Raw genomic sequence first — 16,405 nt, forward strand, 5'->3', positions numbered from 1 at the left:
TGCTCTATCCACTGTGCCACCTAGCTGCCCCAAGGAAGAATTTTTAAATTGAAAAATAAATACAATTTAATTGAAAGAAATAAAAAAAAAAAGTAAGCACTTTAAAAAGGTTCATATCTCTTAATCAAAAAGTTTCCTTCATTTCAAAAACTTTGCATGGCTCTACTCTAAAGGATAAGTAATTCCTATATTGCCCCAAGGGATAAGACCTGATGATTTTTAAATTTGTTCAATTCCAGTTTTTCTGTGATACACTTTTAGGAAGCAGGTGCCATCCTAATTATAGGAAGGAAGATGTGAGTGCTCAGCAAGACATTTTCTATTATTACATTTTCATAAAAACAAAAGAGAAAATGTCTTAAAAGCACTCAACTTCAATTTCTAGATCCAGGCACTCTCTTCTCCATTCATTGTCAAACTATGGTCCCCTACATAGAAAATGCCACAAGAGATCAAAGAGAACAGTTTTAATCCTATGTTTAAGCAGGATTTGGATTCTGCAGCAATAAGTATATGAATCCTATCCCGCCCCACCCACAAGTCTTGAATCTCCAAGTGCATCTTTAAAAAAGAAAGAAAACTATCAATGTAATCTCAAAGTTTAGTGCTTAATGAGGCTCCATCAGAATAGTTTGCCAGGCTTAAATTCTCCTCTGGAAGTTCCAAGAGTTTGGGAATGGTTGTGATGAATATAGTTTGGGTACTCTGAAAAAAAGAAAACCATTGTGGCTCCTGTCCACATGAAGGGAATTTCCATACTGAATGATCTTCCCTAAGGAATCCCAGAGAGATTTTTGAGTATGTGAGAAATGTGTATAGGAAACTTGATTTTGGAAAATGATACTTTCCAAAATGGCAGCAATTTTTATAATAGCACAGCTGCTTCTGAGAGTTATAGACTTGCATAGTGACCAAGAAGAGCACATAAATATAAACTTACAGCAAGGCTTGTGCCCACCTGAATGTATGTTCCTTTGGATTTTGCCTGCATACACTGAATACTTTCTTTCCCTCCTTCCCCTTTTCTTCTTCCTTTTGCCAGTTATCTTCCAATAATAGACTTATAAGCTCTTTGAGGGCAGGCACTATTTTTCTTTTTCATATTTCTGTCTCCAGTGATCAGCACAGGGCCTGGCACATAATAATTAATTAATTAATTAATAATTAATTATAATTAATTATAAATTAATTAATAAATGTTTATTGATCAACTGTCCCCTTATTCCCAGGTTGGGCCTGGCAGCATAACCCTGAAGGGTTGGTTTCTTAGGTCCTTTGTCTCCACTCTAGGGGATGTGTATGGGGGATTCCTGAATAAAGTTTAGGTAAACCTTATATGTGGATAAGAGCATCCTAAATTTAGATATGGAAGTGACTTCACAGACCATTGAGTTCAAACCCCTCATCTTAGAGGTAAGGAAACTAAGGCATAAAGAGATTAATGACTTTCCTAGAGTGATAGCTATTTACATGTCTGAAGCAGAATTTGAATCCAGATTTCTTGATTTCAAGTTCATTGCTTTATCCTCTATTCCCACATATACGTATTGTGTTATTTTACCCACCACAGAAAATGAATAAAGGATTCAAAGGAGACCAGACACAAATATAGAAATATAAAGCACTCCAATAGCCCATTAAGCTCAACATCTTGGCAAACATTCTTTTTCTGGGACTGATGAGCAATGCTCCCCCATTTACCCCAGATCCGAATCATTCCAGCAACCCACAGCAACAGCAGGCTTGACAAGGTCCAGATCTCTCTCCCTATCATGGCACAGATTTAGTCCTTCAGCTGTTAAGGATCGTCTTTTCTTCTCTCAATAATACGTTGGTAAGACAAACTTCTCCCTTTAGGAAAGTCAAACTGGAATAGAAAGTCAGTTCTTAGGAACTCTGATCTCTTACCTATGTTCAGAAAAGGAAAAAGAAAGGCAGAAGAAATTGCCAGAAACTAGGGGTTCAGAAACTCCCCTGTCAGCCAGATGTGTGCTCTTCTGGCAAGGACTCTTTTTTTTTTCTCCTGAGGGAGAGAAGGGAGAAATCCCCTTCACTCCTTCTTTGCTGAATTCCAGGCTGGAAGTTCAAGGAACTTTGGAATCTTGGGAAAAGAAAGCATGAGTCACCTTGTATTTCATTTTTATAGACCACAAAGGAAGTGGTCCTAGGTAAAGCTCTATTCCTTTGAACTTGAATCAACAAGTCTAAATAATAAGGCTCCAGTAGATGTAGAGATCCTTATCAAACCCTTCTTCCCTACAGGTATGAAAGCCAGTTCGTGAATTCTACAGTTATTTATTTATTTTATTTGAATTTAGTTCCTTGAGAGAAGGGATTGTCTTTTGCCCTTTGTATCTCCAGCATTTAGCACAGTGCCTGATAACATAGAAGGAGCTTAACCAATGTTTGATTGATTGGTTGAATTTGTAAACTAGAATTTGAGGAAATGCCTCTGGCAATGAATGGCACGTATGTGGTAAATTCTAAGCAAGTTGACTTCAGTACCACCATTTTTTTTTCATCTTGACAGTGAAAAAGAAGAAGGATATTAGTGTACTTCTGAGTGATGTTTTGAGAAATAACTGGGTTTAAAAAGATTTTCGATTGTATCATGTAAGATTCAGATGGTACAGAGAACTGAATAGAGATTGCATTCTGTTAGTAAATGGAGGAGAAAAAAGAATTGCATTCTGTTAGTAAATGGAGGAGAAAAAAGAAACCTAAAACATCTGTTTGAAAAAGTATCTTCTTTTTAAATTTTTTTCTGCTTAAAGTGCAAAGGCTTCTTTCATTTTTCACAAACTGTTAGGGATTATTGTTGATACTAAAATTCATATTCAGTCTTTCAGCAAACATATTGAAAGAATCTATTTTGTGCAAAGCATGGTGTTAGACTTTAGTGGAGGTACAAAGAAAATGAACACATATCCTCTGTCCTCATGAAGCTTTCAATCTACAGAGAACATATGATACACAGATATATTAAAATTGTGGTTATTCTAATAACTAGAATGCAGAACGTATAAAAAAAGAACATAAGACAAGAAAATTACTAGGCAAGATCAGTGGAAGAAAAGATTATTCCTAATTGGAAGAAGGGGAAAAGTTAGGTGGATGTATCTGATAGACAATTGACAATTTTGACTGGAATTCTGGGGAGAAATTGGGGAGAGATGGAGGTTTGGAAGTTCATCTGCCTGGTGGTCATAATTAATAAAACAGGAGTGAATGAAGCAGCTAAAGAAAAAGGCAGAGAGAAAGATGAGAAAAGGTCAAGGACAACTCTTTAACTAAACTTTATTAACAAGACAATCATATATATTTGATTTAGCACACAGACACAGACCTAGACGTAGGTCTATGTTTTTTTTTTTAATGTTCTTATACTTGGATTGATGTTATAGTGTTTGAACTACTTACCAGTAGTAAATTCCTAATTACATAATAATGGAAGGCATGAGTACTCCAAAACAGCAGGAAAAATAACCAAAATTTAAAAATATATTTCTTACCATGGATCATTATGGAGAGAATGCTCATGATACATCTATTTTCTCAAACAAACAATGCCTATGGATCAGAATCACCATTTAGAAATTTCAGCTTTGAATAAAAGGACCAAAATCTTTCAGTTAATGATGGGGGTAAAGAGGAAGTAGAGAAAAGGGAGGAAGGAAAGAAAAGACTGTTAGCACACCAAGGAAATCTCTTCAAATGTCAAATTGGTTCAGTTCAACATGCTTTGATGGACTAGTTCTGTTTTTGTTTAGTTTAGTCCTTTTTTGGGAGGGGGAAGAATAGGAGTAATATAATCATTTACTGAGCTTAACTAACCATTGGCTTTTTGAAAAACCCTGGAATCATACATATGTCTCTTAAGTTTGATACCAGAATAACCTGGAGTTTAAGGAAAAAAAGAATGTTGTACTCACTTTCTATTATTTTAGATTTACATAATTGTCTTTAGAAAAAAAAGACTATGCATACAGTAAGCACTTAATATATGTTGAATTGAGTCAACTGTTTTCAGTTGCATAAAAAAATACAGAGGAAGGTAGTTAACATTTGATAATAAACCTGGAAGTCAGAAGACTTGAGTTTGAGTCATAGTTTCCTGATGTTAGGCAAGCTCCTTTCTCTTTCTGAGACACCATTTTCTTATCTTGACTGTCTATGATTCTGTGAATTTAAGGAGAACCAACAACATAAGTTTATTTGCCTACAGTCTCTAGCTCCCTTCCATTTTTCTCCTGAGCAATATGGTCCGTTGTATTCAAAGAAGACCCTGCTAATGGTGATTATTATCTCTCAGACTAGACCAGGAAAAAAAAAAAAACAATATGGGATGCAGCTTTACTTTTGCACTGAATTATGTTTGGATTTCTTGCTATATTACTTTCTGAATTACTATATTGACATTTAGTTTCAAATACTAATGGCAATAATCACTTTCCTTGTCCTTTTTCCCCAAAAAAAACATCCATGGACTATTATTAGCAAGAAAGCAATAGAGACTGCAGGATTTAAAGTTAGAAGGGAGTTAGAGATTATCAAATGCAACTAGCTCACTTATAATGAAGGAAACAAAACCCCAGAAATTCTGTGTAGTTTACCCCAAATCATATAGATCATAAATAGCAGAGCCAGGATTTGAACCTAAACCTTTGGACTCCAACAAGTCTTTACACTGCACCACGATGCCTCATCCAAGTGGCACTCTCATATTTATTGCTTCTCAAAGGAATTTAGTACCTTGAAGGAAACCAAAAATCTATTCACCCTACCCCACCCACAATACCCATCCACTCCTCCCACAACCTCCCCCCCATCCCACTCACACACTCATGTGCATGTGCAAACCTGGAACATTCTTTCTGGGATAAATACTTCCAGCCACCATCCTTGATCCCATTTGCCAATTCCTCTATTGCTAATTGCTTTTGAAATCACTGCCATCACTGAGATTTCTTTCTTTGAAGTAGTTGCTAGGCGGGGAAGGCCTATGACAGATTTGAAGTTTTTCTTTGGGTGCCTATTGAATCAGAAAGGTCAGGAAGAGCTGAGATGGAGAATTTCTTTGAACCTACATATTATGAAAAAGAATCTAGTTTTGGGAGGGACACAGATGCTTATAATTGACCAGTTAAGTGGGTGCTTTCATAAACACCAGGAGCTCTCAAATCCATAGGGGATCTAAAAATCTGCATGCAATTTCAATAAAGAAGTAAAGGGCAGGTCACTTAAGGATGGTCTCAAGAACCCTGCCGGCTGCCAGGGAGAGACTGACAAATAAAGGTGAGAGGCTCACAGGTGTTAGCAGTCAGCAAAACTCACCTGCTCACACCCAGGTGGATGGATGGAGCAGTGACTGCCTTTTTTGCCTGTCCCCACTGGTCACAGTTTGGAGGCAGGACAAATATACTCCCTCCTGCAGAGGAAGGGTTTGGCTTCTCCAAGACTTACCTTGGCATTCCTTGATGTCTTGGGGAAGCAGATGACCCCAACTGAGCGAGACAGTCAGCAGAACAGCAGCCCTTGATGCTGCAATGGGAAATTTCCATTCTTTGCTTGCAGCCCTGAAAAGAAAAAAAAAATCTAAAGAGCTTGGTAGCTGGGAAATTTCCATCATGGAAAATTTTAACATATTCTTTAGCTCTAAACTCTGCTGGTTTACAGGGACCCTTCTCTTCTCTTTTGGTAATTTCTTTCTTTAAAAATTATTGTGAAAATGGCAAAGCTACAAATATGATCCTCTGAGGCTAAGGAAGATGATGTGATGGGGAAAGAAAAGTTCAGGGTCAGTCTAGTACTGATATCCACCTTTGTCTACCAAAGCCTTAGAAATGTAAATAGCTACCAGACCCACTGTTTGGGAACCCTTCCAAAAGAACGAAGTATCTTCTGTTGGAGCACAGCAAGTAGCAGATGGATGGATGGATGGATGGATGGGTGCAGCTTTGGAGCATGACATAGTGAATGAACTCTGCTGTTGGAGAAAACAGTCCCAGGCAGACCCTATAGAGTTCCTCAACTTCATGAGACCAGCTTATCTTGAACTGAAAATCCCATCCAGGGCTAGCAGCAAGTGAGCTCCTGAACTTAATGTCTATTCTTCCAGCAGGTGAGTCAAAATAGGAGTTCTTAAACTTTTCTGAGCCACAGACCCCTTGGGCAATCTAGTGAAGCCAATGGATCCCTTCTCAGGATAAGGTTTTTAAATGCATAAAATACATAGAGTTACAAAAGAAACCAACTCTATTGAAATACAGTTTATCAGAATGTTGTTTAAAAAATAAACAAAAATAAAAACAAGTTCACAGACCTCAAAGTAAGAGCCCCAGATGTAATAGGAGGTGCTCTGTCCAGACTGGATGAGATGATAGATACCTTTAATGAACTGTGAAGATAGAAACCTGGTACCCAAAGGCTGCCTGACTCCACCCAGGTGGAAGTTGATGGATGACCTCTAAAAAAAATAATGCCATGCCAGAGACAGCCTCCAATTCAAATTGGCCACAGTTCCCCTATTGCATCCTATATTGTTCCAAATATAAATTGACTCTGACTCTTAGTCAACATTTTGGTGTCTTCATATACATTTCAAGGGATGGATTTAAAAACGTGGCCATGAAAAGAATGAGAGAGTTTGAAAAAGTTAGGACTTGATATCTGTCTCAGAAGGTTGTTCAGAGAATCAAATGAGACAATGTATATAAACCTTAAAGTTACTAGATAACTGTTATTGTTACAATTACTAATAAGAATAAATTACTTTCTAGTTGGTCCAAAATATTAAAAACATTTTTATTCTTATAAAAAGAAAAAAAATGAAGAAGGAAGGAAATTTTCCTGGCATCCAAGAGCTTCTATCCTGACTAACCCACGTGTTGCCTGTAACATTGAATCAAAGTGAAACAAAAGCTGCCCAAACCTGTTATCACTGTGTACTAGCAGCTGGGCTCTGCCTCTGACCTCCAAGGTCATGCCTAGGAAACCTGGACTGATCAGTAATGCACGTGCTGCCTGGGCAGATATTTTAAGCACCATTTGTTCTCTTCTTTTTGCATTCAGTAAATTCTTTGGCTGTATTATTATCAATTTTCAAATCAAAGTCCTCAGAGTAGCACAGTGAGGGAGGGGGAAAGGATGGAAGTATAGGAAATGTGGCAATGCAGCACTAGACTCTGACAAGCATAAAGTCAATATTTTTTATAAAATGAAAAAGAATAAAAAAAGACATTGGGGAGTAACAAATAGCCCACCATCAACATGTTATTATCAGGCTTTTGTTGAATAATTTAGGCCAACATAGATCAAATGAAACCTTTCCTTTCAAAGTCTATGGTTGGAAATGTTGCTGTGGACCACAGAAAGAGAAGTTGGGATGAGTTACCTGACCATTTAGCTTGAAATGGTTGTGTTACATTTCAGATTGAACCATTTAATTTCTCTGTTTCTTCATTTACAAAATAAGTGTTTTAAATTAGATTGTGGTTCATGACTTTTTTTTTTTCATCATGGATCCCTCAGGTGGTTTGGTGAAGCCTATGGACTGGACTCCCTTTCAGAATAATGTTTTCAGAGGCATAAAACAGGTTCATAGGATTACAAAGGATACAATTAGATTGAAACATAGTTATCAATATATACTTTTTAAAAGTTCAAAGGCCCTAGGTAATGAAACCCCTCGACTAGAAGAGAATGGCTAAAGTCTCTTAAATGGATCCCACAGGTCTTAAGAGGGCAAATATCCAACTTCTAAATCAATTTGTGGAACTGACTCTCAAACTGCACACATTCAAGAGGAAAATTCATTTGACTGACAGAAATAGCTGACATTTATATCACACTTTAAAATAAATGATTTAATGTGATTTTATCAGAATCTTGGAAAGTAGAATGTTGTTGTCGGTGTAGGGACCTTGGTGTAGGAACATAGACACTCCCAGTACTACAGATCTACCGTTTATCAATCACATACATTTTACAGAAGGACCTGAGACATAGGAAGGCCAAGTGATCTGCCTAACAGCTAGTGTTTGCCAGAGACAGCATTTGAATCCAGATCTTCTTGATTTCAGATCCAACATTCTGTTTACTAAACCATATTGCCTTTGTCCTAAGACAACTTAACTGTCACTTGCCTATGGTCAACACATTTAGTGTTTGCCAGAGGCAGTCCCTGCAAAAGGTCTTTGGGACCCAAGAGCCAACTGTATTTATTACATCAAAATCCTAGGGCAAGTTAGCTCCTTACCAATTAAAAAAATATAATAATCTGAGCCATTTTCTACTCTAGACCATTTATTTCATAGGAATGGAAAATAAAGCATGGAAAAGTTAAATGACTCACCCAAGATGACAAAGCAAGTTAGTGACAAAGCTAGATTAGAACCTGGTTTCCTGATTCCTGAACTAGTGATCTTATCTACTCCATATTGCTTCCATAATATCCCTGGAATTATATTTCCTTTAAACTTGATCCCAGAGAATCCTAAATTTAAGGAAAAGTAAAATATTTTGCACATTTTTTGTTGCTCTTTGTTTATTGAAATGATGTAATCTAGTCCTATTCTTATTGATCCCATTTGGGGTAGACTTATATGATTATCTTTTTTATTGTTGTGTGTATATAGTAGACACTTACTGTATGTTGAGTTGACTGTGATCATTTGCATAAATAGATAAGGAGGCAGGTAATTGACACTTGATAATTTAGGGGCTGATTATATTTTAGTAGATTATGTGGGCTCCTGGCTTCTCTTAGAGGTTTGTCTTCCTCCACCCCCCTTTATCTCAGTTCCTGGAACAAGGAGAAGCTCTAATTAATCTAATTAATCATGCTCTTTCTTAACACCTTTATTGGTAGAAAAAATAAAAACTGGGTAAATAAGGCCTGAACTAATACATATAACTTAAATTTATACAACCCTCTAAGGTTTACTCTCCTCACATCAGCTTCATGAGGTTAGGACCTACAAGCTTTATTACAGAAGAGGAAATTGAGAGACAGGTTAAGTGAATTGCTTATTAACCACAAAACAAGAGAGTATAAGAAAGGAGATTCAAATGCAGATCCTTTAACTCCAAGTTCAAGTTATTTTTGGTTATTCTACTGTTCTTCCCACATCCATCCCTAGATGTGTTGTTCAGTTATTTTTCAGCTATGTCTGATTGTCCATGACCTCATTTGGGTTTTCTTGGCAAAGATACTGGTTTGTTGTGTCCTTCTCCAGCTGATTTTACACAAGAGGGAACTGAGGTAAACAGAATTAAGTGACTTGGCCAGGGTAACACACCTAGTTAGAAACACATCTACTTTCAGTGTCTGAAACTGGATTTGAACTCAGGAAGAGGAGTCTTTCTTATTCCAGGCACTTTATTCACTGTGTCACTTAGCTGTCTTAGATTGATTACAGTCTGGTGCAGACCTTACATGAGATTTCCCCACTGCCCTTCCTCTCAAATATCCTTATGTAGCCAAAATAAGATTGTAAAGAATGTTGATCTTGAAAAAGTAGTAAGGTCATCTAAATAGTCAGGCCATCTAACTGTGAAGATGAAAGGTGGGCCTAGACCAGGGTGGGGAACATCTGATTTGAAAGCCCTACAAGACCCTTAAAATCATTTGCTGAGGCAACCACAGATGATGATGAGCTGAAAGCTAGGAACAACAACCTCTCACTGATTGAGTTCCTAAGTTGAAAATTTTATGTGATCCTCAAATGATGTTATAAATATCCAAATGGACCTTGGCAGAAAAAAGGCTCCCCACTCCAGTCTAGACAAGTAGTTCCCATTTAGTGGTTCATTTCCCAAGAATGATCCAAGGGGTTCATACTAAAAATTCTTCAATAGTGTCTTAAGTAGTAATTAATTGTAAAGAATATTTATTATGAATAGTTTTTATTTCCCTGGGGATTTACAACATATATATTTTTTGTTGTTGTTGAAAGGGATTAAAGGAACAAAAAATGTTGAGAATCACTGGTCTAGAGCACAACTTCTTAATCTTTTTTGGGGGATGCTTTTAACAGTCTTGTGAAACCTATGGACTTCTTTAGATAATGTTTTTAAATGCATAAAATAGGATTACAAAAGGAATCAAATATTAGTGAAAATAAAGGTGTAACTTTTCTCACTCAAGTTCCCAGACCCTCTATATTCTATTCATGTACTTCCTGAAGTTTTATGGATTCCAGATTAACAACCACTAGTTTGGAAAAAATTATGAAATGACTAAGAGCATTCAAAAACCTTCATTCATTGGCTCCAACCTACAAATACAGTTTTCCTATATACATAACTCCTTTTCTAGTTCTAGCCACACTGAATTTCTTACTGTTCTTCCTGTAGCATTCTCAATCTCCATACTTTTGCCCACGCCATACTGATGCCTGTAGCATGAGTATTTCCTTACCTCCAGCTTTTAAAATCTATAGTTTTCTTAAAAACTCAGCTCAAATGCCACTTTCTATATGAATTCTTCCTTTTCTCCAACTAATTGCTCCTGTCTCTCTACTCTGCTTCCCATGCTACATCATCCCCCCAGTCTTAAAATTTATTTTGCACATACTTGTCTGTATTCATTGATTCCTGCTTTAATAAAATGTATGCTCTTTGAATGTAGGAAATAATTTATTTTTGTATTTGTCTCTACAGTGCCTATCATGGGACATAGAGTAGATGCTTAATAAATGCTTGTTGATTGTATATATGTCACCTGCAGTTTCCCTTCATTTCTGAGCTCACACAATCCCCAGGGCTTGACTCCTTTTAAAACAAGATTAGGTATAGTCTTTTTTTAATCTACAATTTCCCTATATGTGAGTACCGAGATACTCTCCCTTAAAGGTATTTATTCAGTGTACAAATGAGTATTAGGTATGAGACAGCTTCTTATTTCCTCTACTATAGAAAATGCATAAGACACAAAGGACAGACAGTCTTGTATAAACAAATACAGGAAACATAAAACATTCTAATAGTCTATTATATTCATTAAACTCTCCTGGAAGGCAAAGATACTTCATACTGAACAAATACCCCCATTCACCTGGGACCTGCTTCATCTGACAAATGAATTTCATGAAGAAAGTAACAGGAAGCCCCTCCCCACATAACTTTAGCTCTCCATCTGTCAGCTCTCATCTCCTTCTCTGAGAAAGGTATCTGCTTCTCCACTCAGGAGTTGTTGAAGGAATTCAGCTTGGCAAACAAGGTAAACTGCAAGTCTGGAAAAATCTCTTCTTAGGATCAATATTCACTGACTAATACCCAGTAGAGGAAACAGAAAAGCCAAAGACAGCCAGATTTAGCAGGTTTAGAAACTACCCTCCCGGAAACTGTGCTAACCCATGTTTTCCAGTGTTCTGTATTTCTATTGTAAATCACTATTGTTGCTACTGATGGGGAGGAGGAAGAGAGAAAACCCTTCTGCAACACCCCCCCACCAATTTCTCTAACCCAATTTGCTATATTGTGGTCTGGAAATCAAAGGAAGAGAAATGTAAAAGTGGTGGCTTATTCTTATAGACGACAGGGAGGATGGTTTCTCTGAAAAGAGATGATCTTCATTCTACTTCAGTCAACCAATAATCAAGCAAAAATCTCAGTCACTAGTCCAATACTGTACTATAGTCAAGGAGGTCCAACACATAGCTAGCTCCATGAGGGGATGCTCCCTTCTATTTTTCTTTGTTGTTTACATTAAATTTTATTTTATTTTCATGAAAATTTGCTTTCTCTCCTTCCCACCCCCATTGAGAAAGAAAAACAAACAAAAACTAACCAAACAAAAATCAACCTGCTATGAACATATACATATTCAAGCAAAACAAATTACTTCATTGTCTATGTCCAAAAGAAAAATCTCTCAGTCTGCACTTTGAATCCATCCCTTCTCTATTAGGAGGTATGCCTTTGTAAGAGTGGTGCAAACCCTATAATCTCATGAAATTGATTTTGGAAAACTCACTAAATTGATTACAGCATTCCCTAATCAGCCCCTGGATTTTACATATGTGTGTATGTAAATCATATTTACATTCTTTTTATATATACTCTTCTCCCCAATTTAATATGAGTTCATCGAAAGAAGGAATTTTCCTCCTTTGCACTTATATCTCTAGCATCTAGCATAGTGTCAGGCACATGGTAAATCCTTAATAAATACTTGTTGATTGATTGATTGATTGATTTTAACTATTGATTTAGTTGGTGGACTACTTCCTTTCTTTCCCCCCTCTATCTTTCTAGTCACTGGCCAATAGTTTGCATCAGACTATCATCCCAAAGGCAATCCAATCTTGATTCCCTATTGGCTCTGCTTCTTCCCTATTACAACCAATAATATAGAATTACCAACAGCTATAATTAGCTTCTAGATGCACTCATGTTTAAAAAATTGAACAACCTCTCCTGTCCCCTTAGAAAAAGGCCTTTCAAGAAAGCTGGAGCCATTTCAGTAAGCAGTTTTCAGAAAAAAAAAATTATAGAATCATAGAATTTTCTAGCTGGAAGAGATCATTTAATTCAATCCTTTCATTTTACAAAGGGCAAAGCTGAAACTAGAGCCTAGGCTTCCTGGCTCTGTCTAATCCTGACTACCTCTAAACTGCACTGTCATTATTCCATGCTGATAAATGCCACATTGCAAGCTTTAACAATTTCATAAAGCCTTATTTAAATACTGTATCTACCATTAGCTTGTTGCAGCTGCCTTTTCAGTAGCAATGCATAAAGTCCAGGCAAACCCTTTGGAAGAGATGATTATAAACCTGGGAAAATGAAGTCTAAGAAACAGGTGCATTCATCAAATGAAAAGCAGAGGATTATGTTAATGTTATATTCAGGTGGCAAATTTAAAGTCGCTAAAATCAGGGGTATAAAAAGATTTTCAAATCAAAATGAACTAACTCCCTCCTTGGTGGGGAATTTGGTGTGTTAAATGTGTGAATTTGCAACAGCCTATAGGGGGGATAGCAGTGATCTTGGACTCATTCGCATGTTTGCAATCCATGTTCTTTTTCCAATTTCTTGGCTCCCTTAAAGAAAAGAAAGGCCTGGAATGAAACAGCTATGGATATAAGTGCTCTTTTATAGTAGGATTCTGGCACTGACTTCACAAGCAGAACAGTAAGTTCTTTTGGAAGAGAAAGGGCATCTTAATGGAGACTTTATAAATTTCTGGGAAGGCGCTTCCAGGTTTGGGCTAGATAAGAAGTCAGATTAATAGTAATAGTAATTAGTATTTGTACGATACCTACTATGTGAAAGGCACTGTGCTAAGTAAGCGCTTTACAAACATCTCATTTGATCCTCCCAACCATGGGAGGGATGTATTATTATGATCCTCATTTTGTAGTTGAGGCAGGCAATGGTTAAGTGATTTGTCCAGGATCGACTCTCATGGGGAACTAAATGTCTGGTAGGATTTGAATTCAGGTCTTCCAGTCTTCAGGCTCTATCCATTGTTATATCTTTTGTGCCACCTAACATAAAACACTTTTTACAATTTACAAAGGGCTTTATTTTTAAAAAATGCTTTTATCACAATGATCTTGTGAGGTACATAAATCAAATGTTAAAATGCCCATTTTACAGTTTAGGAAATTAAGACTCATTAAGATGATATTGCTAACCTACAGTCACATACACAGCTAATTAGTGACAGAGCTAAGATTCAAACGCAGGTCCTCTGTTGTTATTGTTGGTGGGGGTGGGGGTGGGGGTGGTCCTTTGTTTCCAAGAAGACAGATGACCAGTTTTTCTAACATCAAATCCTGTGTTCTCCTAATTATACACTATACTACAGTTGCCTCTCTCACCTCCACGAGGTTGATAGTATGAGAAAACTAAGTAGATAAGTATCTTATCTTAGTTGACATGAATAGTAAGTGGCAATGACAGAACTGAAGGGATATTCAAACATCCAGGGTTTAAATCCAGTACTTTTTCCACTATATTAAGATGGACCAATTATCTTCTTTTCCCACTTCAGTTCTTTATTGTAAAATTGCAAATCAATATTTCCTATTAACTCTTTTTTCTCTGGTGCAAAATATAGATTTAACTTTATAGAAAGACTGCAAACACAATCTTAAATCTTCTAATTCTTTTATCACCTAATAGAAACCCCTAAGATACCATGTCACTTAGGAAAAAATAGAACGTTTAAGAATTTTGAATAAGAGTTTCAATCAAATGAATATTTGAACCTGTGAGTTGCAAAGGCAAAAGATATGACAAACATAAGTATTTTGTAGGGATGTGCTGGAACCTGCTCCACCCAGTTCCCAAGAGTCAATGATTAAATTTTCAATGTAAGCATTTATACTTCAGAAATCAGCAAATGTTATATAAATCAAGGCTTGACTTACTGTTTTGTTAATTGTTTAGACTTAAGAAAGTGATGGAGAAAATGTTAATACAAGAGGTCTGACTTTATAGAACTTCTGAAATGTTTTTGGAAAATTTCTCTTCCTTTTGAAATAATTTTGAATTTATTCATCTTTGTACATGTTGTATTGTGCTGATTAAAAGTAAGCTCCTTAAAGACAGGTCTTTGAAAAAAATTTTGTCTTTGTATCATTAGTGCCCTGTACGGTGCCTCACATATAAAGGCTAGATGGATTCACAAGTGAATTCAATCAAACATTTAAAGAAAAATTAATCACAATACTATATGAACTATTTGGGGAAAATAAGTGAAGAAGGAATCCTACTAAATTTCTTTTATGACATAAGTGATGATACTTAAACCTGGAAAAGCCAAAATAGAGGGGAAAATTATTGACCAATTTTCCTAATGAATTTTGATATAAATTTTTTAGATAAAATACTAGTAAGGAGATTACAGCAATATATCACAAGGATTACACTCTATGACCTGATAGGATTTATAACAAAAATGTAGGACTGGTTCAATATTAAGAAAACTATCAACATAATTAACTACATCAATAACATATAATGGGAAGCTATATAAATACTTGTTATTAAATTGAATTGAAAACTATTCTCTCAATTCACTTCAGTAGGTATTCATTGAGTATCCATTATGTGCCTAGTACTGAGCAAGATCCTGTAGGCAATATGTTCTTTCCCTTATGTCTCTGAGAACAATCTGGCTCTCTTTCCAGATAAAGCCAACTCCCTTATGCCTTTGATACTCCTGTATGTACAGCCTCACTTGGCAACTTCTTGCTCCTCTGAATATAAGCAAAACAAGTCTCAATCCCTTTTCTACACAATAGTTCTTCAAGTTCTTGAAGATAATTGTCATTGCACCCCCCTCCAAGTTTTCTCTTTTTTCCCCTGAGGCAATTGGAGTTAAGTGACTTGCCCAGGGTCACACAGCTAATAACTATTTAGTGCCTGAGGCTGGATTTGAACTCAGGACCTTGTGAGGAAAGGGACAGTTCTCTATCTACTGAGCCATCTACCTGCTCCTCCCTCCCCCGCCCCCCCACGCTACACACACACACCTGGCAAGTTTTCTCTTCTCCAGGTTAAACATCTTCAGATCCTTCAGGAAGTGACAAGAACTGTTATTCAGATCCTGAGCCAATCATTCATAGCTTAACCCAAGTACCATTTTTCAAATGGACACTTTCTCCATTTCCCATTGCTTCCCCATCTCTTCCAAAAACAAAAACAAAAACAAAACAAAACAAAACAAAACAAACCCTTGTATTTCTTTTGAGTATGTTGTGTGTATATACACACATATAAGTTATAATGTCCCTCCCATAGAAATTCTTTGAAGATAAAGATTATTTCATTTCAGTCTTTGAATCCCTAGCACTTAGTGTAGGACCTAGAATCTGCCACCTAGTAGATACATAAATGCTTGTTGCTTGATTAATTAAATTTCCTCAAATTAGTTTTTAATAATAGGTCTAGGGCTCCAAGGCCTCCAAAATTTGGCTCCAACCTATCTTTCCAGGCTTGTTTCACAGGTACAGTGAATATACATGAAGGACTTTCCCTCACTTATGTTTACATGGGAGAACCAAAGGATCTTGGTCAGGTACTCCTTATTCCAACCAAACTAGACAAATCTTCATCTCTCAAACACTTCCCAAGCTTTCCCATATTCCCATGTAAAATTTTTCTTTATATATGAAATGCCCTTTTTATTCCCTTTTTATACCCTTCGGAAATATTGCCTTTTCATTCATTTGTTCGTTCTGTCAACGTTTCTGTCCTCCAAAACAGCTGGAAGTAAACTCTTCCTTACTGGATCTCTGGTACTTTGCACTTCTCTTATGTACTTTCTTGTATTGCTTACCATTATACAAATTTATCACTCTTGCTAGATTCTAATCTTCCTGAGAGCAAGAGCTGTATGTTATTAAAGTTTCTTCCTGAAGCCCCTACCACATTGAGTTTTACTGTGCAG

The 16,405-nt window shown here is 36.5% G+C and overlaps 1 pseudogene; it reads right to left on the reverse strand.

Moving 5' to 3' along the window:
* Positions 1-16,405, reverse strand: part of LOC100918401 — a 78,839-nt pseudogene that overhangs the window by 23,906 nt on the left and 38,528 nt on the right.

Source organism: Sarcophilus harrisii, chromosome 5, assembly GCF_902635505.1.
Source record: "Sarcophilus harrisii chromosome 5, mSarHar1.11, whole genome shotgun sequence".
In the NCBI taxonomy this organism is placed as follows: Eukaryota; Metazoa; Chordata; class Mammalia; order Dasyuromorphia; family Dasyuridae; genus Sarcophilus; species Sarcophilus harrisii.